The following is a 21,401-nucleotide window of genomic DNA, read 5'->3' as shown; positions in this document are numbered from 1 at the left end:
CAGCCTGAAATCTCTGACTCCCAGTATGGCTCCGAAAAATCTGACGACTTGGATGAAATAAAATCATCCATTCAGAACTTGGAGGTCACCTTGACCGAACTGATCCGAAGGCAAGATCAAGAAAATCAAAGGAGAAATCAAGAAATCTTGAAAGAGCTCCAGCTGCTGCGGGCTGAAAACGAGAAACTCAAGCAGGCGGTGGAAGAAAGAGATGTCCGCATCAAAAGACTGGAGTTTCTAGTGGACAAGCTCGACCAGGGCAGACGCGTGAATGATCTCGTCATCTCTGGGTTACAGCTGAAGACCAGCTCATATGGCCATACCACTAAAGACACCCAGCGAGAGTCGGACCCAGGTGACGCTACAGTCGCACTACATGAAGCTACCAAGCTACAAGAATATGGAATAAACGTGGAATCGCAACACATCCAGCACTGCTTCCTGGTCTCATCCCACAAGAGCAAGATTGGTCTACTTAAACAGGACCACTGCTTGAAAGGATTTAACATCTTCTTAAACGACAACCTTACCCGCAAGAATGCTGAAATTGCAACAAAAGCGCGTCAACTCAAGAAAGCTGGGAAAATTGCTGGCACCTGGACCTTGGATTGCAGAATCCTCATCAAGACGCAAGACATGAAAACCTAAGTCATAAAGCGCCTCGAGGAGCTGACCCCATTCGAAAATTAATGATGACATCTGAAATTTTGTGCTCATTTCAACCAAAAGTGGATGACCAGATTGATGAGTGCCATGATGACCTAAATGAAAATCTTGATCCGGACTACAACTTCTACAATAACATCTCGGAAAACTGCAAATACTACACAGAATATCAGTATAACAATTCCATGGAATTGGACGGTAAGCTTTCACTAATTCATTTCAACGGCAGAAGTCTGTACAAGAACTTTGAACATCCATCCATCCATTGTCTTCCGCTTAGTCCGGGGTCGGGTCGCGGGGGCAGCAGCTTTAGCAGGGAAGCCCAGACTTCCCTCTCCCCAGCCACTTCAGCCAGCTCCTCCGGCGGGATTCCAAGGCGTTCCCAGGCCAGCCGAGTGACATAGTGTCTCCAGCGTGTCCTGGGTCGACCCCGGGTCCTCCTGCCGGTGGGACATGCCCAGAACACCTCTCCAGGGAGGCGTCCAGGAGGCATCCGAACCAGATGCCCGAGCCACCTCAACTGGCTCCTCTCAACGCGGAGGAGTAGCGGTTCGACACCAAGCCCCTCCCGGATGACCGAGCTTCTCACCCTATCTCTAAGAGAGAGCCCGGACACCCTGCGGAGGAAACTCATTTCGGCCGCTTGTATCTGGGATCTTGTTCTTTCGGTCACGACCCACAGCTCGTGACCATAGGTGAGGGTAGGAACGTAGATCGACCGGTAAATCGAGAGCTTCGCCTTTTGGCTCAGCTCCTTCTTCACCGCAACGGACCGGTGCAGAGTCCGCATCACTGCAGACGCTGCACCGATCCGCCTGTCAATGTCCCGCTCCCTCCTACCCTCACTCGTGAACAAGACCCCAAGATACCTGAACTCCTCCACTTGGGGCAGGATCTCATCCCCGACCCGGAGAGGGCATGCCACCCTTTTCCGGCTGAGGACCATGGTCTCGGATTTGGAGGTGCTGATCTTCATCCCAACCGCTTCACACTCGGCTGCGAACCACCCCAGTGAGAGTTGGAGGTCATGGCTTGATGAAGCCAACAGCACCACATCATCTGCAAAAAGCAGAGATGCAATGCTGAGGCCACCAAACCGGAAACCCTCAACGCTTCGGCTGCGCCTAGAAATTCTGTCCATAAAAATTATGAACAGAATCGGTGACAAAGGGCAGCCTTGGCGGAGTCCAATCCTCACTGGGAACGAATTCAACTTACTGCCGGCAATGCGGACCAGACTCTTGACACCGGTCGTACAGGGACCAAACAGCCCTTACCAAGGGGCTCGGTACCCCGTACTCCCGGAGCACCCTCCACTTTGAACACTTCAACATATCAAGGATTATTTACAAAAGCTTCGATAAGCAGTTTGATGTCATTGCTATCTCGGAAACCTGGATAAAAGACAACAAAGGCTCTGACTTTAACTTGCAAGGATAGAACGTGGCATTAATGAATCGGACTGATAAGGGGGGAGGGGGTGTTGCTTTGTTTGTTAATGGTAATCTTAAATTTGATATCTTAGATGATATGTCCACTTGGATTGACGATCTCATGGAATGTGTTACAATTGAGCTCCTTATCCCCAAATGTAAAAGCATAATTATAAGTTGTGTCTACCGTGCTCCTGATTCAAATGTCCTGCTTTTCACTGAGTGTATGGAAAAAATACTGTTTAAAACGAATGATAAGTATGTTTTTTGTTGTGGGGACATGAACCTGGATTTACTAAATCCCACGAAAAATCCGCATATAAAAGACTTTGTTACCACCATGTACTCCCTAGGCCTGCATCCTCTGATGAAACAACCAACTAGAATTACGTTACATAGTGCGACTCTTATTGACAATATTTTCACCAACATTCTGGTGAATGAGACTCAAAGTGGTATACTAATTAATGACATCTCAGACCACCTACCAATCTTCACTAACTACAGTGCCTTGCAAAAGTATTCGGCCCCCTTGAATCTTGCAACCTTTCGCCACATTTCAGGCTTCAAACATAAAGATAGGAAATTTAATTTTTTTGTCAAGAATCAACAACAAGTGGGACACAATCGTGAAGTGGAACAGCATTTATTGGATGATTTAAACTTTTTTAACAAATAAAAAACTGAAAAGTGGGGCGTGCAATATTATTCGGCCCCTTTACTTTCAGTGCAGCAACCTCACTCCAGAAGTTCAGTGAGGATCTCTGAATGATCCAATGTTGTCCTAAATGACCGATGATGATAAATAGAATCCACCTGGGTGTAATCAAGTCTCCGTATAAATGCACCTGCTCTGTGATAGTCTCAGGGTTCTGTTTAAAGTGCAGAGAGCATTATGAAAACCAAGGAACACACCAGGCAGGTCCGAGATACTGTTGTGGAGAAGTTTAAAGCCGGATTTGGATACAAAAAGATTTCCCAAGCTTTAAACATCTCAAGGAGCACTGTGCAAGCCGTCATATTGAAATGGAAGGAGCATCAGACAACTGCAAATCTACCAAGACCCGGCCGTCCTTCCAAACTTTCTTCTCAAACAAGGAGAAAACTGATCAGAGATGCAGCCAAGAGGCCCATGATCACTCTGGATGAACTGCAGAGATCTACAGCTGAGGTGGGAGAGTCTGTCCATAGGACAACAATCAGTCGTACACTGCACAAATCTGGCCTTTATGGAAGAGTGGCAAGAAGAAAGTCATTTCTCAAAGATATCCATAAAAAGTCTCGTTCAAAGTTTGCCACAAGCCACCTGGGAGACACACCAAACATGTGGAAGAAGGTGCTCTGGTCAGATGAAACCAAAATTGAACTTTTTGGCCACAATGCAAAACGATATGTTTGGCGTAAAAGCAACACAGCTCATCACCCTGAACACACCATCCCCACTGTCAAACATGGTGGTGGCAGCATCATGGTTTGGGCCTGCTTTTCTTCAGCAGGGACAGGGAAGATGGTTAAAATTGACGGGAAGATGGATGCAGCCAAATACAGGAACATTCTGGAAGAAAACCTGTTGGTATCTGCACAAGACCTGAGACTGGGACGGAGATTTATCTTCCAACAGGACAATGATCCAAAACATAAAGCCAAACCTACAATGGAATGGTTCAAAAATAAACCTATCCAGGTGTTAGAATGGCAAAGTCAAAGTCCAGACCTGAATCCAATCGAGAATCTGTGGAAAGAGCTGAAGACTGCTGTTCACAAACACTCTCCATCCAACCTCACTGAGCTCCAGCTGTTTTGCAAGGAAGAATGGGCAAGAATGTCAGTCTCTCGATGTGCAAAACTGATAGAAACATACCCCAAGCGACTTGCAGCTGTAATTGGAGCAAAAGGTGGCGCTACAAAGTATTAACGCAAGTGGGCCGGCCGAATAATATTGCACGCCCCACTTTTCAGTTTTTTATTTGTTAAAAAAGTTTAAATTATCCAATAAATTTTGTTCCACTTCACGATTGTGTCCCACTTGTTGTTGATTCTTGACAAAAAATTACAATTTTATATCTTTATGTTTGAAGCCTGAAATGTGGCGAAAGGTTGCAAGGTTCAAGGGGGCCGAATACTTTTGCAAGGCACTGTAAATATTATGCACTAAAATGCATGTTTATATGATGGCAATTTAATTTTTGCTCGTTAGCAAAAAAAAAAAAAAAAAAAAAAAAAAAAAAAATACAATTGTTATTTCTTTTTTACAGAGCATTAATTGTATTGAATCTGATCGAAAATCGTGTCCCCCATATCAAAATTCGTACCGAACCATGACTTAACTGTATCGTTGCATCCCTATGGAACACCATTGCAGAAGCTATGACGGGAAATGTTTTCATTTTCCTAAATGCTTAAGTTATTAAGTGCAATTTTTTTTTTTTTTTTAAACACATTTTATTTATTCTGTGTTTCTGTGCGGTATATTGTTGTTTTTTTCCTTAAGAGGCAGTGTCTATTGTTTTTAGTTGTGATTTCTTAAAAAGTATATTTGAATTTAAGAGTAAATATTTATCGTGTTTAAATGGGTGTACTTGATCTATTAATATATACTGTATTCGCACTGTGTTATTGTAAATTGGTTTAAAAAAATTGGGGGGGGGGCGCAATAATATAGCATATCGCAATAATTAATGAGAATAATTATCGCACACTAAAATTTGTTATCGCGACAGGCCTATATGAAAATGATACTATTTCCTAATTATATTACGTGTACCCTCTCATTAGTCCGGATAAGGTGATTCACTTTACTGTGTCAAAGGGCATGTAGTAGAGTCTGCTTAAACAATAGTTAGATGAATGTGTTAGACTAATGCAAACAATTATATGGTGTGTGCGATGACGGTACCTTTTCCCTTCATACTGAAAATAACAGTGATGAGTTAACAAACAAAAATACAACAGAGTGTGAGGTCAATAAACTTTCGATTTTTCTTTTAATAGTGTTACGCCGAAGTAAGCATCTCACATGGCTGGTAGCGGCAATATTGTATGCGTGATCAAGGTCATGCTAGAAAAAGTCCATCATTTTTAATCCAATTGTGATTTTATTTTCGTTAATTATGCTCATTCACATCTGGAAATATTCAAAAACACCGCCACAGCTGATGAGGAGGGCACAGGGGGCTGAAGGAGGTTCCGAAGTTCCCAAAGACTTATCTGGAGCCGAAGGCCCTCCAAGGCCGTGCCCCACCGGACATACGCCCCCGACAACCCGAAGGCCCTGGGGACCAGGTCTTTGTGTTCACATTCTGTTAGCAGAGAGAGAAAAGTCTGTGTTTTTATCTCTACTTAAAGTGCCTATGACAGCAAAAAGTATGTTTATTTCATATTTCACAGGGTATTTTATGCTCCTGAATAAAATGGACCGCTTGGATGTGTGTGGAAGCGATCAGTTTGTACATTACATTTTTTTAATCCCGCGCCATGAAAATGAGTGACTTCCTGGATTGAGGAATAGGAATCTACGGGTCAGCATCTCACAAAACAGTAATGATGGGAATTCCGGCTCTTTTTAGAGAGCCGGTTCTTTTGGCTCGGCTTACTAAAAAGAGCCCGGCTCTTTCGGCTCCCAAATGGTTCCTCAGTTTTTTTTGTTCCTTAATTTACTACCAAAAAAAAGTAAAATTTTGTGTAAAACGAATTACTAATGTAAAAAATATACAGGATATCAACATATTTATTATTTATAAGGCTTTCTTTATATTCTTCTGAACATACTCAACATGGAGTACAACATGGGAGTGCTACAAAAAATAAATTATAAAGTACAAAAACAAAGACCCATCTCAAAACAAGGTCAACAAAAAGTTCCAATCTCTGATTGTGTATATTTATAAGCTTTTAACTAAATTAGAGCTGAAACGAATACTCGAGCAACTCGAGTTTAAAAACTGATCCGAGTAATTTTATTCACCTCGAGGAATCGTTTAATTTTGCCACTGTGCCAGCATCAAGAAAAACCATATAATAACCATATATTATCCATCCATCCATCCATCCATCCATCCATCCATCCATCCATTATCTTCCGCTCAGTCCGGGGTCGGGTCGCGGGGGCAGCAGCTTTAGCAGGGAAGCCCAGACTTCCCTCTCCCCAGCCACTTCAGCCAGCTCCTCCGGCGGGATTCCAAGGCGTTCCCAGGCCAGCCGAGCGACATACTCTCCAGCGTGTCCTGAGTCGGCCCCGGGGCCTCCCGCCGGTGGGACATGCCCAGAATACCTCTCCAGGAAGGTGTCCAGGAGGCATCCGAACCAGATGCCCGAGCCACCTCAACTGGCTCCTCTCAACGCGGAGGAGTAGCGGCTCGACACCAAGCCCCTCCCGGATGACCGAGCTTCTCACCCTATCTCTAAGGGAGAGCCCGGACACCCTGCGGAGGAAACTCATTTCGGCCGATATATTATCTAAGTATATTATATACACTCACCGGCCACTTTATTAGGTAAACCTGTCCAACTGCTTGTTAACACTTAATTTCTAATCAGCCAATCACATGGCGGCAACTCAGTGCATGTAGACATGGTTTAAGACAATCTCCTGCAGTTCAAACCGAGGATCAGTACGGGGAAGAAAGGTGATTTGGGTGACTTTGAACGTGGCATGGTTGTTGGTGCCAGAAGGGCTGGTCTGAGTATTTCAGAAACTGCTGATCTACTGTGATTTTCACGCACAACCATCTCTAGGGTTTACAGAGAATGGTCCGAAAAAGAAAAAATATCCAGTGAGCGTCAGTTTTGTGGGCGGAAATGCCTTGTTGATGCCAGAGGTCAGAATAGAATGGCCAAACTGGTTCGAGCTGATAGAAAGGCAACAGTGACTGAAATAACCACCCGTTACAACGAAGGTAGGCAGAAGAGCATCTCTGAACGCACAGTACGTCGAACTTTGAGGCAGATGGGCTACAGCAGAAGACCACGCCGGGTGCCACTCCTTTTAGCTAAGAACAGGAAACTGAGGCTACAATTTGCACAAGCTCATCGAAATTGGACAATAGAAGATTGGAAAAACGTTGCCTGGTCTGAAGAGTCTCGATTTCTGCTGCGACATTTGGATGGTAGGCTCAGAATTTGGCGTCAACAACATGAAAGCATGAATCCATCCTGCCTTGTATCAACGGTTCAGGCTGGTGGTGGAAGTGTAATGGTGTGGGGAATATTTTCTTGGCACTCTTTGGGCCCCTTGGTACCAATTGAGCATCGTTGGAATGCCACAGCCTACCTGAGTATTGTTGCTGACCATGTCCATCCCTTTATGACCAAAATGTACCCAACTTCTGATGGCTACTTTCAGCAGGATAATGTGCCATGTCATAAAGCTGGAATCATCTCAGACTGGTTTCTTGAACATGACAATGAGTTCACTGTACTCAAATGGCCTCCACAGTCACCAGATCTCAATCCAATAGAGCATCTTTGGGATGTGGCGGAACGGAAGACTCGCATCATGGATGTGCAACCGACAAATCTGCACCAACTGTGTGACGCCATCATGTCAATATGGACCAAACTCTCTGAGGAATGCTTCCAGCACCTTGTTGAATCTATGCCACAAAGAATTAAGGCAGTTCTTTAGGCAAAAGGGGTCCAACCCGTTACTAGCATGGTGTACCGAATAAAGTGGCCAGATTAGTATATATCTAACCCCTCCCCCTTCTCGTCACTGCAGCGTGTGTGTAACCCTCCCCTCCCTCCTCTACCCCTGATCTTGACCAATCACGTGCGGCTTTAACCGAAGGCGGGAAAAAAGACAGGAGAAAAAAAGAAGTCGGCTGCTATTAGAAGCGGCTCCCTATTAGGAGCCGGCTCCCGTCGTTCACCTCAAAGGGCCGGCTCTAACAGCCGGTTCGTTCGTGAACGACACATCACTACAATGCTGCATCGCTTTACAGCATGCAGATGACTGAGGATTCAGCAGATTTTGCGGATTAATTTGTTTATTTTTCGCATCAAGCCGGCCAAATATATTTTGCAGGGTTTTGTTGCTGCACCAGGGAGAGGCGTGAGCCTTTTTGGGTTTCAAAAAGTTCCTGTTCACCGCCAAAACAACACCATTGGACTTACGAGGAAGTGAGTGACCATTCTAACACCTGGATACGTTTATTTTTTAACCATTCCATTGTAGATTTGGCTTTATGTTTTGGATCATTGTCCTGTTGGAAGATAAATCTCCGTCCCAGTCTCAGGTCTTGTGCAGATACCAACAGGTTTTCCTCCAGAATGTTCCTGTATTTGGCTGCATCCATCTTCCCGTCAATTTTAACCATCTTCCCTGTCCCTGCTGAAGAAAGCAGGCCCAAACCATGATGCTGCCACCACCATGTTTGACAGCAGGGATGGTGTGTTCAGGGTGATGAGCTGTGTTGCTTTTACGCCAAACATATCGTTTTGCATTGTGGCCAAAAAGTTAAATGTTGGTTTCATCTGACCAGAGCACCTTCTTCCACATGTTTGGTTTGTCTCCCAGGTGGCTTGTGGCAAACTTTAAACGAGACTTTTTATGGATATCTTTGAGAAATGGCTTTCTTCTTGCCACTCTTCCATAAAGGCCAGATTTGTGCAGTGTACGACTGATTGTTGTCCTATGGACAGACTCTCCCACCTCAGCTGTAGATCTCTGCAGTTAATCCAGAGTGATCATGGGCCTCTTGGCTGCATCTCTGATCAGTTTTCTCCTTGTTTGAGAAGAAAGTTTGGAAGGACGGCCGGGTCTTGGTAGATTTGCAGTGGTCTGATGCTCCTTCAATTTCAATATGATGGCTTGCACAGTGCTCCTTGAGATGTTTAAAGCTTGGGAAATCTTTTTGTATCCAAATCCGGCTTTAAACTTCTCCACAACAGTATCTCGAACCTGCCTGGTGTGTTCCTTGGTTTTCATAATGCTCTCTGCACTTTAAACAGAACCCGGAGACTATCACAGAGCAGGTGCATTTATACGGAGACTTGATTACACACAGGTGGATTCTATTTATCATCATCGGTCATTTAGGACAACATTGGATCATTCAGAGATCCTCACTGAACTTCTGGAGTGAGTTTGCTGCACTGAAAGTAAAGGGGCCGAATAATATTGCACGCCCGACTTTTCAGTTTTTTATTTGTTAAAAAAGTTTAAATTATCCAATAAATGTTGTTCCATTTCACGATAGTGTCCCACTTGTTGTTGATTCTTGACAAAAAAATGAAATTTCATATCTTTATGTTTGAAGCCTGAAATGTGGCGAAAGGTTGCAAGATTCAAGGGGGCCGAATACTTTTGCAAGGCACTGTATCTTTAAGAATTATTTTGAATGGGAAGAAGACCTGTTCCAATGGCTTCCCTTCAGTATATTTTTATTTCTTTCTTTTTTTTTATTTGGTAGAGACAGTGCACATTGATGAACATCTAAAAGATGCCTCAAAATCAATAGGAAGTGAGCCGAATTCAACAGGAAATGAAGTGAAACGCCGCAAAGTTCATTTCTAAGCTGTCATTAACACGCTGTAGACGTCTGGTCCGTTTGAACGGGGAGGGATGGCAGCTACTATTGATTCATTAGCTGCCACCCTCCCGCTTCAAATGGATTGGACGTCTACTCGTGATGAACTTGAAATTCACTGCAGAAGAATGAAAAGAGCTTGTTTTTTTAGTTGTAGAAATTCGTTAAATGATTTCCTGACCCATGTATTGGATGTGGCACACAGAGGTTCCCAACCTAAACGTACATTGACAGGTTATTTCACTTTTTTTCTTTTTTGATCAAAATGTAAACTTTAAATTGGTGTATGTACTCACATCAAGTCACGCCGCAGCCTTTCTCTTATGCGCCTCAGGTTAGATAAAATATTTCCCCTGAAATACACCACACCAGCGGACAGCCACACTGCTCCCAGGATCATGTCGATAGAAGTCCCCAGGCGACGTTCCAGAAAAATGATGGCTCTCAGGACATAACTGTTAGACGGCACACCTACAACGAGAGCACAAACTGGTGTTTGCACATTGTACTGATCATAAATCAAATGCCAATTAAAGTGACATGTCATAGATCAAGGACGTCCAGAAAATACACCAGTCTGGAGGTAGATTGATTTATTTGCCAGTGACACCAGCTCTCACAAGACGACAACAGATGTAACGAAATTCCGTTCGATGAGTGAGCATTGGGCCACTGCCGACTTCCGTGCCGCCACTTCTCTCTCTTCTTCAGAAATTACAGAGCAAGTTACAAATAGACACACATACAGTGGGGCAAATAAGTATTTAGTCAACCACTAATTGTGCAAGTTCTACCACTTGAAAATATTAGCGAGGCCTGTAATTGTCAACATGGATAAACCTCAACCATGAGAGACAGTATGTGGGAAAAAAAACAACAGAAAATCACATTGTTTGATTTTTAAAGAATTTATTTGCAAACCATGGTGGAAAATAAGTATTTGGTCAATACCAAAAGTTCATCTCAATTAGGCATGTGCCGGTATGAGATTTTGAATTGGAACATGAATATATTGTTAAAATAAATAAATTATCAATAAAAAAACTATTTGAAATAAAATTAAAATAAATATAACTTATAGACTATACTCACAGCCACAGCTCAATTGCACAAGATTACAGCAAGAGCAAAATAATTTCTATAAAGTAAAAACATTTCTGAATAAAATTTTTAAAAATTTATACCGCATGACTTTTTTTTGAGGGTGGAAAAGCTTAAGTAAAGTTTCGTCATTTTCAGCCACTGCGTCAACTCTAGTCTACATGATGTCATGCCTTTGTGTTAAAAAGAACATAAGGAATTCATAAGTTAGGTAAAAATGTATAAGTTAGTTAAAATGTCAATATTGTTGTGGAAAGGTTTCATCTAAAAAAAAAAAAAAAAAAAAAACACACTGAGAGTGAGACCTCACCTTGATCCAGCGAACGTGGATTTGTGCTTAGGGCAAGATCATCGTTCACAATTAGCGATCTTTGATGCTATCACTTTTTCCCCTTCATTCAAGCGAATCAAGCTTGTTTTCTCACTCTGCGGTTGTAAAACTCAACGAAGTTGCTCCCCCAGCTGAGCCTAGGCTAACATTCATCTTTGTAAGCTTTTACTTAGTTTGTATATTGAATTTGAAAGGAAAATGTGTGTTTTGTTTTTGGCGAACTTTTCCCATGGTGCTAATCTGTGGAAGCTACTCACATGGAAAAATCTAATTGTACAACATTTTAAATGTATTCATTTTGTACATTAAACTTACCACGATTTGAGAGCTCAATAAATTGAAGAACAGTACGCCTTATGTTTGGAGTAATTGTTTTTGGGTTAGCTGGCTGTGTAGCCGATGGCGTCACTCTCACACACAGCAACAAACGGGAGGGGGTGAGCGCTGCTGCGCCAAGCCGCTTCTGGCTGCATTTTTGACACAAGAAAAATAGCGAATACCGTCCTACGGTCTGACGGAAAATTTTAGTGGTTTTGAAACCGCGACGTTTTCACACCACGGTAAACCGTGAAACCGGTAACCGGCACATGCCTAATCTCAATACATTGTAATGTACCCTTTGTTGGCAATAACGAAGGCCAAACGTTTTCTGTTTTCTTCACACACTGTTGCTGGTATTTTGGCCTATTCCTCCATGCAGATCTCCTCTAGAGCAGTGATGTTTTGGGGCTGTCGTTGGGCAACACGGACTGTCAACTCCCTCCACAGATTTTCTATGGGGTTGAGATCTGGAGAATGGCTAGGCCACTCCAGGACCTTGAAATGCTTCTTACGAAACCACTCCTTTGTTGCCCTGGCTGTGTGTTTAGGATCATTGTCATGCTGAAAGACCCAGCTACGTCTCATCTTCAATGCCCTTGCTGATGGAAGGAGATTTTCACTCAAAATCTCTCGATACATGGCCCCATTCATTCTTTCCTTTACACCAGACATATCCAAAGTCTGGTCCGGGGGCCAAATGCGGCCCGTGGTCAAATTTCATCCGGCCCCCAGCCTCTGTCCTAAAATCAATAACGTCCAGCCCGCACACAAACTTAATAAATTGGTCAGCAGTACTGCTACCAGTATATGAAGTAGCTTACACACTAAATGCTGCTCCTTATTTACCCATTAAAAGGCAGCAGCACTTGAAGCAACATTACCCCATGTGACCCTTTACTCCCAATTTTCTAAAATGACGACAATCAACAAAAAAAACAAAAAAAAAGTTGACTGTGACGGCCGACGCTTCAAGGATAGGTGGAATTTGGACTATTTCACAAAAATACGCAACAACTGTGTCCGTCTCATTTGCAAAGAGACAGTCACTGCTTTTAAAGAGTTCAATGTGAGGCGATATTACCAAACAAGACACGCTGACATGTACGACAAGATTACAGGGAAGATACATTGTGAGAAATTGAAGCAACTTGAAGCTAGTTTATTTCACAGTAGTATTTCGCAAGAGCCCGAGAGTTGAAAGAGAACGCCACAAAGGCTAGTTGTGAGATTGTTGAAATTAGTAATTAAAAAACAAATAATAAAGCAAATGTGACGCACAGAATGGCTTGCTAAAATTTGCTTAAATATATTGTTCTTAGGCCTGTCAAACGATTAAAATTTTGAATCGAGTTAATCACAGCTTAAAAATTAATGAATCGTAATTAATCGAAATTCAAACATTCTATAAAATATGCCATATTTTTCTGTAAATTATTGTTGGAATGGAAAGATAAGACACAAGACGGATATATACATTCAACATACTGTACATAAGTACGGTATTTGTTTATGATAACAATAAATCAACAAGATGGCATTAACATTATTAAAGCGATCCATGGATAGAAAGACTTGTAGTTCTTAAAAGATAAATGTTAGTGCAAGTTATAGAAATTTTATATGAAAACCCCTCTTAATGTTTTCGTTTTAATAAAGTTTGTAAAATTTTCAATCAAAAAATAAACTAGTAGCTCGCTATTGTTGATGTCAATAATAATTATGGCGCTGAAGCCTGAAACACATAAAATCAGTTGCACCCAAGCGCCAGCAGAGGGCGGAAAAACACCAAAAAACACAAGTAACAAGTGGAATGTCACTTTGCTGTCATTTTAATCTGTTTGAGCGGGGCATGTGCATTAAATGCGTCAAATATTTTAACGTGTTTAATTTAAAAAAAATTAATTAACGCCCGTTAATGCGATCATTTTGACAGCCCTAATTGTTCTACGTAAAAAACGTCAGCCAAGGTCGGCCCTCCACATTTTTACGACACCAAATCTGGCCCCCTTTGCAAAAAGTTTGGACACCCCTGCTTTACACAAATCAGTCGTCCTGGTCCCTTTGCAGAAAAACAGCCCCAAAGCATGATGTTTCCACCCCCATGCTTCACAGTGGATATGGTGTTCTTCGGATGCAATTCAGTATTCTTTCTCCTCCAAACACGAGACCCTGTGTTTCTACCAAAAACAGGGATTCCCCTATATTCAACAGATTGTGGCGCACCGCCACACTAAAATGAAAGCCGCCACGCCTGGCAAATGAGATGTATTTAAAATTTTTTTAAGGCCGCTTCAAACTAGCGGCAGCCGAGTGGGAGGAGTTCAGCGGACACCTATTCATTGTGTATTGTAGCCTAATGTTCGTAACTATGCAGGCCCCCCCTTAAGAGACGCAAGGGGAACGAGTAGGAAGAATGGGAGAACGAGCGAGATAGCGAGAGATAGCGGTCGCATGTTGTAGCAGCCCGCTGTTATTTTGTTATTGTTTTTCTTTATTATTGTTACCACAATAAAGTGGGTAAGCAAATACAGACTTCTCTCCTTCTTGCCCATATCCGGGGCATTACAATAATTTGGATCGGACTTTTCGGCGAAAGTGAGCGGTGGACGGCCGTCTTGGACGGAAAGCAAACTTTGACTAACTTGCGCTGAGAGACTGCGGAGAGGCGGGGCCCAAAATAAAGCCTTGCTCTATTTTCAGAGCGTTGGTCACAGTAAACGATTTATCAGTTCAAGCAGAGTAAAATGATACATATTCACGGTACAAGAACGTCGTTTCTGTGTCCATCGATTGGTAAGAAAAGGCTGTTTGTACGAGTGACGTGTGGGCGCTCCCGTCAGGGGGGACATTTCACGTGGAGTGGCTATTTTTCGGCACAACACCGGCGCGCCAACTTCAGACAATTACGGCTGACGAAACTTTGATAAATGCGCCCCCCACCCAAATTTCGCGAGCTCTGGGACACTCGAAAAATGACTCTCATACCTCTCCTTGCTAAGTTAATGGTACCTCGACGTGCCTTTGTGTGGAAATTTAGTTTACGAACAACGGGGAAAAAACTATTCACCTTCTCACCGAATCAAGTAAAACTCTTTACACGGCTATTAGAATTCCCCCAGTGCTCTAAATGGGTCAGTTGACAGAAGGACTGTTATTGTTGTGGTAATGTAGTACTTATGAGGGTCAAATAAAAGGAAAAAGGAGGACTACGACGGTGGTCTGCAACCCGCGGCTCTCGGGCCGCATGCGGCTCTTTAGCGATGCTTCGGAGCTTTTTTTTTTTTTTTTTTTAAATGGAAAAAGATGGGGGAGGGAAATATATTTTTTTGTTTTAATAGGATTTCTAGGAGGACAAACATGACACAAACATTCTTTCAATTCATTAATATTGTAATGAAGTTAAACTTGTGGTGGCATAGTACAACAGAGTAGTCACGTGGTGCGTCATTCTCTATAGGATCCACTGCAGGGAAAACAAACATTTAATCATGAAGGCTAATTACGTATTTCTATAGTAGGCTAATATAGCTAGTATCGATAATTATAAGGCTTGTAAAAGGCTTTTAATTTTTTGTGGCTCCAGACATACTGTATCAGTTTTTTTTGTGTTTTTTTGGGGGTCAAATATGGCTCTTTCAACAGTTTGGGTTGCCAACCCTGAGTCACTACGAGATGTAAGTCGTACTATTGCCACGAGAAAAAAAGTCGCATTAGTACATCGGGTAACGTAGCTGTAATCAGCTACGCATTTTACATACATGTACTGTAGCTGAGAGGTACAACATTAGCCTGGCTAATGAAATATTTCAAATATATCTTTGTTATGGTTCTTCTTGGGGGAAAAAATGAAGAAAAAAAAATTCGCTGTGGCACGACATGGTGAGGCTGTCCGACTCCGATGCAGCCCACCACCACAGCTTCAAAAAATCCTAGGGGAAACACTGAAAAAGTTCTATTTTGGTTTCATCTGACCATAACATATTCTCCCAGTCCTCTTCTGGATCATCCAAATGCTCTCTAGCGAACCGCAGACGGGCCTGGACGTGTACTTTCTTCAGCAGGGGGACATGCCGGGCATGCCGGATTTGAGTCCCTGGCAGCGCTTTGTGTTACTGATAGTAGCCTTTGTTACTGTGGACCCAGCTCTCTGTAGGTCATTCACTAGGTCCCCCGTGTGATTTTGGGATTTTTGCTCACCGTTCTTGTTATCATTTTGACGCCACGGGGTGAGATCTTGCATGGAGCCCCAGATCGAGGGAGATTATCAGTGGTCTTGTATGTCTTCCATTTTCTAATAATTGCTCCCACAGTTGATTTCTTTACACCAAGCATTTTACCTATTGCAGATTCAGTCTTCCTAGCGTGGTGCAGGTCTACAATTTTGTCTCTGGTGCCCTTCGACAGCTCTTTGGTCTTGGCCATAGTGGAGTTTGGAGTGTAACTGACTGAGTTTGTGGACAGGTGTCTTCTATACCGATAATGAGTTAAAACATGTGCCATAAATACAGGTAACGAGTGGAGCCTCGTTAGACCTCGTTAGAAGAAGTTAGACCTCTTTGACAGCCAGAAGTCTTGCTTGTTTGTAGGTGACCAAATACTTATTTTCCACTCTAATTTGTAAATAAAATTTGTAAATAAATTCTTTAAAAATCAAAAAATGCGATTTTCTGTTTTTTTTTCCCACATTCTGTCTCTCGTGGTTGAGGTTTACCCACGACAACTTGCACAATTAGTGGTTGACTAAGTACTTATTTGCCCCACTGTCTAACATGGTGCAATCAAAGAACAATCAATAACTTCAGCTACATTATGATTATTAAAATTTAACAGTGACTTTTGTTTAGGGCTGAAACGAATACTCGAGCAACTCGAGTAACTCGAGTTTAAAAACTGATCCGAGTAATTCTATTCACCTCGAGGAATCGTTTAATTTTACCAGCTCGAAGCATCACGTTTTGCCTGGGCTACTTTTAATGCGGGACAACAAGCTGAAGTCACGTGCGTAGAGGAAGAAGCAATAAATAAGAAAAAAAAAAAACTTACTGCAGCCAACAGCCGCTACAAACTACGTCGACGTTGCTAAAAACTAGCCCGCATGATGCTGCTGTGATAGCAGCAGGTAGCGTCTGATGCATCTCGTAGATATCACATGTATGTTGAACTAGATGCAAAATAAGAGTCAGCGGCGTTAATAAACAGCCACCATCTTAAAGCAGTAACGTTAGCCCTGCTGAGGGCTAGGTTTCTATACATTATGACCACTGTCGATGCGTTGCTAACGTGTCTTACATACAGGTTTGATCTAATCTGTGAAAACATAGCGCTGTCGACTAGAGGTGTGCAAAATTTCCGATTCTTAGATTATTTGCGATTCGGCCGTGGAAGATTCGAGAACGATTCACAAACTTCCAAATTCCGATTATTGAAATATGCCAAGTAAAGCGGAAGTACAACACTCTCAGCGCGCCGCGCGGTCAATGAGCAACGGAGCGAGAGTAGCTAAACATCATGCTTCTCATTACCCGGCCCCTCGGGTAATGCCAATGCTCAACTCACGGCTCTAGCTCAACTCATGCCACGAGATTAAAAAACACAACAACATACCTGACTGCTGCCGAAAAGCTGCTACAAAGTACGTCATCCACATAATGTTACGGTAGATATCATTTATATAGGACTAGATGCATTAGAGATTCGGTAGCGTTGGCAGCACATCTACAAAAAGCTAGATGCGGGCGTTAGTAAACGGCCGCCATCTTAAAGCAGTACACTTCCCTGCAAGGCTGTTGTAGCGAACCTTCCACGCAAAGGAGGGGGGTGCATCAATAATCGTTTTATAATCGAATCGGAGCCTCTGAATCGTAATCGAATCGTTAGGTGCCCAAAGATTCCCAGCTCTAGTCACCAGTTATTTTTGACAAAGAGTTATTTAAGGCCCCTCTATACTCTCCGATAATTACAGAAAGGGAAGAGTTTTGCCTTGTTGTGGAGGGCGTTTCATTTGTTTAGCCATCGAGAGATTATCAAAGCGGAGAGCTCCGCTACAGGTCGCATTTGAAAGTACCCCCATTCCCTTGCTGTCCCCCCCGTTCATAAAACAGCCTACAGGTGTACTTCTGTTTATCCAGTATGATGCCCTATCAATCGAAGTTAAGGGCCATGGGCCTAATTGCTTTGGTTGAATGTAAATAAAGTAGGGCTGTCAAAATTATCGCGTTAACGGGCGTTAATTAATTTTCTAAATTTAATCAAGTTAAAATATTTGACGCAATTAACGCATGCACTGAATGGCCCGCTCGCACATTGCCTCAAACAGATTAGAATGACGCCGTTTATGGACATTAAGAGTGAAGAGAATGCCACTGGCCGCTTGGAGGCAGCGCCGTTCCATACTAATGTTCTTCCCTCTAAACGTGGGAGAATTAGTCGTTGTGAGACGTTCACGCTGTTGCATTGTGCTATGTGCTCCACACATATTTCGGTAAGTTTTTTTTCTATTAGTGGCAATTATGTGTCTCTTGTTGTATTTTGGGTAAGATATGTACAGAGATATATATGTTATAAAGGCGAGTGGACACAGGCGTTCTTTGGACCGCGCCGTTTATTGGCATAAGCTTCGGCAACTCCTTCACAACAAACAAAAGTATCGTTTAGTGAAAGCCCAACAAAAATAATATTCCTATCTCTCAAAAAATATAATGTTCACAAAAAGAAAAGCTCTTCAGTCTATAGTAATGAGGCCCTATTCTCACACAGTTAAACAACAATGCAAAATGAACTGGCATTTCATATCAAAATAGCTAAGCCAAATACACGTAAATCTTCCGTAAAACCTTGGTGACTTTGGTCACTCTATTCTTATTATTGTTATTTTTATTCTTATTATTAATATATTAACTCTACTTTTGATTGAAAATTTTACAAATTTTATTAAAACGAAAACATGAAGAGAGGTTTTAATTAGGGCTGTTAAACGATTAAAATTTTTAATCGAGTAATCACAGCTTAAAAATTAATCGTAATGAATCGCAATTCAAACCATCTATAAAATATGCCATATTTTTCTGTAAATTATTGTTGGACTGGAAAGATAAGACACAAGATGGATATATAGATTCAACATACGGTATATAAATACTGTATTTGTTTATTATAACAATAAATCAACAAGATGGCATTAACATTATTAACATTCTGTTAAAGAGATCCATGGATAGAAAGACTTGTAGTTCTTAAAAGATAAATGTTAGTACATGTTATGGAAATGTTATATTAAAAACCCGCTTAATGTTTTCGTTTTAATAAAATTTGTAAAATTTTCAATCAAAAAATAAACAAGTAGCTCGCCATTGTTGATGCCAACCCATAATATCAGTCGCACCAAAGCGCCAGCAGAGGGAGACAAAAAAACACAAGTAACAAGTGGACATGATACTGCTGTCATTTTCATCATAGCGGGGCATGTGTGTTAATTCCGTCAAATATTTTAACGTGATTAATTTTTTAAAAAATGCCTAACGCCCGTTAATGTGATAATTTTGACAGCCCTAGTTTTAATATAAAATTACTATAACATTTATCTGTTAAGAACTACAAGTCTTTCTATCCATGGATCACGTTAACAGAAAGAACTTTAAGAATGCCTATACTGCTTCCCTTGTGTGTGTGAGCGGACACAACTGTCACACAAGTTCGCAGCAAGAAAAACTCCATTCAAAAATGAACGCGGGAGCCAGGAAGTAGCAAGCTCCAAGTGCTTTTATGTAGCTGCACTGTCACATCCAAAAATGAACCCAGGTGAAACTAAAAGAAATAGAATGTACAGAACGAAAATGACTGACAGGTTTGACTATCAATATGCTATATAAGTCATATATATACGAAGCCAATTCCTATACAATGCCTCTCAATATTCTAATATGCAAATGAAGCATGCAGCAGCTACCAAAGTTTACAAAGTGGTCAAACCGCTCCAAATATGACACAAAAATCACTCAATAACTATATATGAAAAATTTTGTACTTACAGACGATGCCTTCGAAGGCGCAAACAACACGACAAGTTTAGGATAGCGTGAGCACAATAGACCCTACCCACGTGACGTCACAACTCCTTCCTCCTGACTGGTGCCGCCCAATTGTCCGTCAACACATCATGTTTCCCTGTTACGGCTACGTACATTCCTCCTATTTACGACGTGTTTTTCTGCTCGTTAACATTAATAATCAAAATGGTGAAGGCGTGTGTGGCGGTCGGTTGCAATAACAGAGAAGATAGACGGAGAAGACGGAGAGACTTGAAGTTCTACCGGATTCCGAGAGACCCGGAGAGAAGAGAGCGAGATGGGCTGCTGCAATTCGACGAGAAAACTGGGCTCCAAACGATTACCACAGATTATGTAGTAGTCATTTTATATCTGGTAAGATGCATTTAATATATGCACAAGATAGATTCCTGCCGAATTTTCGTGGACAAGGACCTGTTTCACCCAACCAGCAACGAAGTATTTATAAGCCTCCAAGCTCTTAAAGTTTTTCAAACTTTCGTGAGAATAGGCTGATTTTGTGTGGACAAGATAGTTGTACAGTTCAGGGTAGCTAGCAGATGTCAGGCAGAGACGGCGGAGACAGCGGGTCGAAAAACATCGATTTAGGCATCAAATATGGATCTGGCGAATGGATAAACTGAAGCTTTTCCACATAATGCCTTTTATGCAACGCATCAAGTGAGTTTACGGCATCCGAAAGCACCGGGTCTTCCATGAAATGCATTATAAATTGCTCGATCAATTGAGAGCATTAATAATACAGACACAAAATGACGGACAAGTGGGCGGAACCATACAGCGAGCACGTGATTTTGTGACGTCGGTGGGTAGGGTCTATAAACAATGCTGGTGCCCAGCTCTCGTCAAACGGCGGACTGACAAAACGACTACAAAAATGGCCGCCGCAGTACTTCCTTCCTGTCGGATGGCTGTCAAAATAAAAGCAGGAACGAAAAATGCACGTCGCGAAAAGAAGGGCAGAACAATGCCATTTGTGGATTTATTGTTATAATAAACAAATACAGTTCCTATGTACAGTATGTTGTATGTATATATTCGTCTTGTGTCTTATCTTTCCATTCCAACAATAATTTACAGAAAAATATGGCATATTTTAGAGATGGTTTAAATTGCGATTAATTACGATTACTTAATTTTGAAGCTGTGATTAACTTGATTAAAATTTTTAATCGTTTGACAGCCCTAAAATAACGTTATGATCACTACAGTTAATGCTTTTGAAGACTTGTAATTTTTTTAATACTATCTATCTATCTATCTATCTATCTATCTATCTATCTATCTATCTATCTATCTATCTATCTATCTATCTATCTATCACATAATAGTTAAGTGAATGGAATTTATACTGTACCTGTAAATTCATATTTTATGCTGTACAGCTGTTCTCTGCTTAATGCAAATGGGACATACTGTATATTTTATAATTTAGATTTTGTATAATTTGCTACTCAATGCGTCTTATATGTTCTGATTTTAGGATGAGATATTTAGACTTGAATATGTAAAATTATTATGTACTGTGTTTAATTCAAGATGTCTCTGGTTGCACTATGAAATGCACTTTACCACGCATGCCGTGTGTCCATGTTACTTTGTCACCTTTTTCACCCCTAACCAATTTGCATGCCTTGTATATACATTCAACATACTGTACATAAGTACTGTATTTGTTTATTATAACAATAAATCAACAAGATGGCATTAACATTAACATTCCGTTAAAGCGATCCATGGATAGAAAGACTTGTAGTTCTTAAAAGATAAATGTTAGTCCAAGTTATAGAAATTTTATATTAAAACCCCTTTTAATGTTTTCGTTTGAATAAAATTTGTAAAATTTTCAATCAAAAAATAAACTAATAACTCGCCATTGTTGATGTCAAAAATTACACAATGGTCATGCTGAAACCTATAAAATCAGTCGTACCCAAGCGCCAGCAGCGGGCGACAA

The 21,401-nt window shown here is 41.5% G+C and overlaps 1 protein-coding gene across 3 annotated transcripts in view; it reads right to left on the bottom strand.

The window, feature by feature from the left end:
- LOC130912993 (mitochondrial import receptor subunit TOM70-like) overlaps positions 1-21,401 on the bottom strand; it is an 87,967-nt gene that overhangs the window by 49,833 nt on the left and 16,733 nt on the right. For all 3 annotated transcript variants that reach the window (XM_057831222.1, XM_057831223.1, XM_057831221.1), the window contains one exon: positions 9,922-10,096. The gene's annotated coding sequence lies outside the window, so the exon portion shown is untranslated. The remainder of the gene's footprint in view (positions 1-9,921; positions 10,097-21,401) is intronic.

Source organism: Corythoichthys intestinalis, chromosome 3 (genome assembly GCF_030265065.1).
Source record: "Corythoichthys intestinalis isolate RoL2023-P3 chromosome 3, ASM3026506v1, whole genome shotgun sequence".
Lineage (NCBI taxonomy): Eukaryota > Metazoa > Chordata > Actinopteri > Syngnathiformes > Syngnathidae > Corythoichthys > Corythoichthys intestinalis.
Note: the sequence above shows the minus strand (reverse complement) of the source record. Positions and strands in the feature narration are given on the sequence as shown.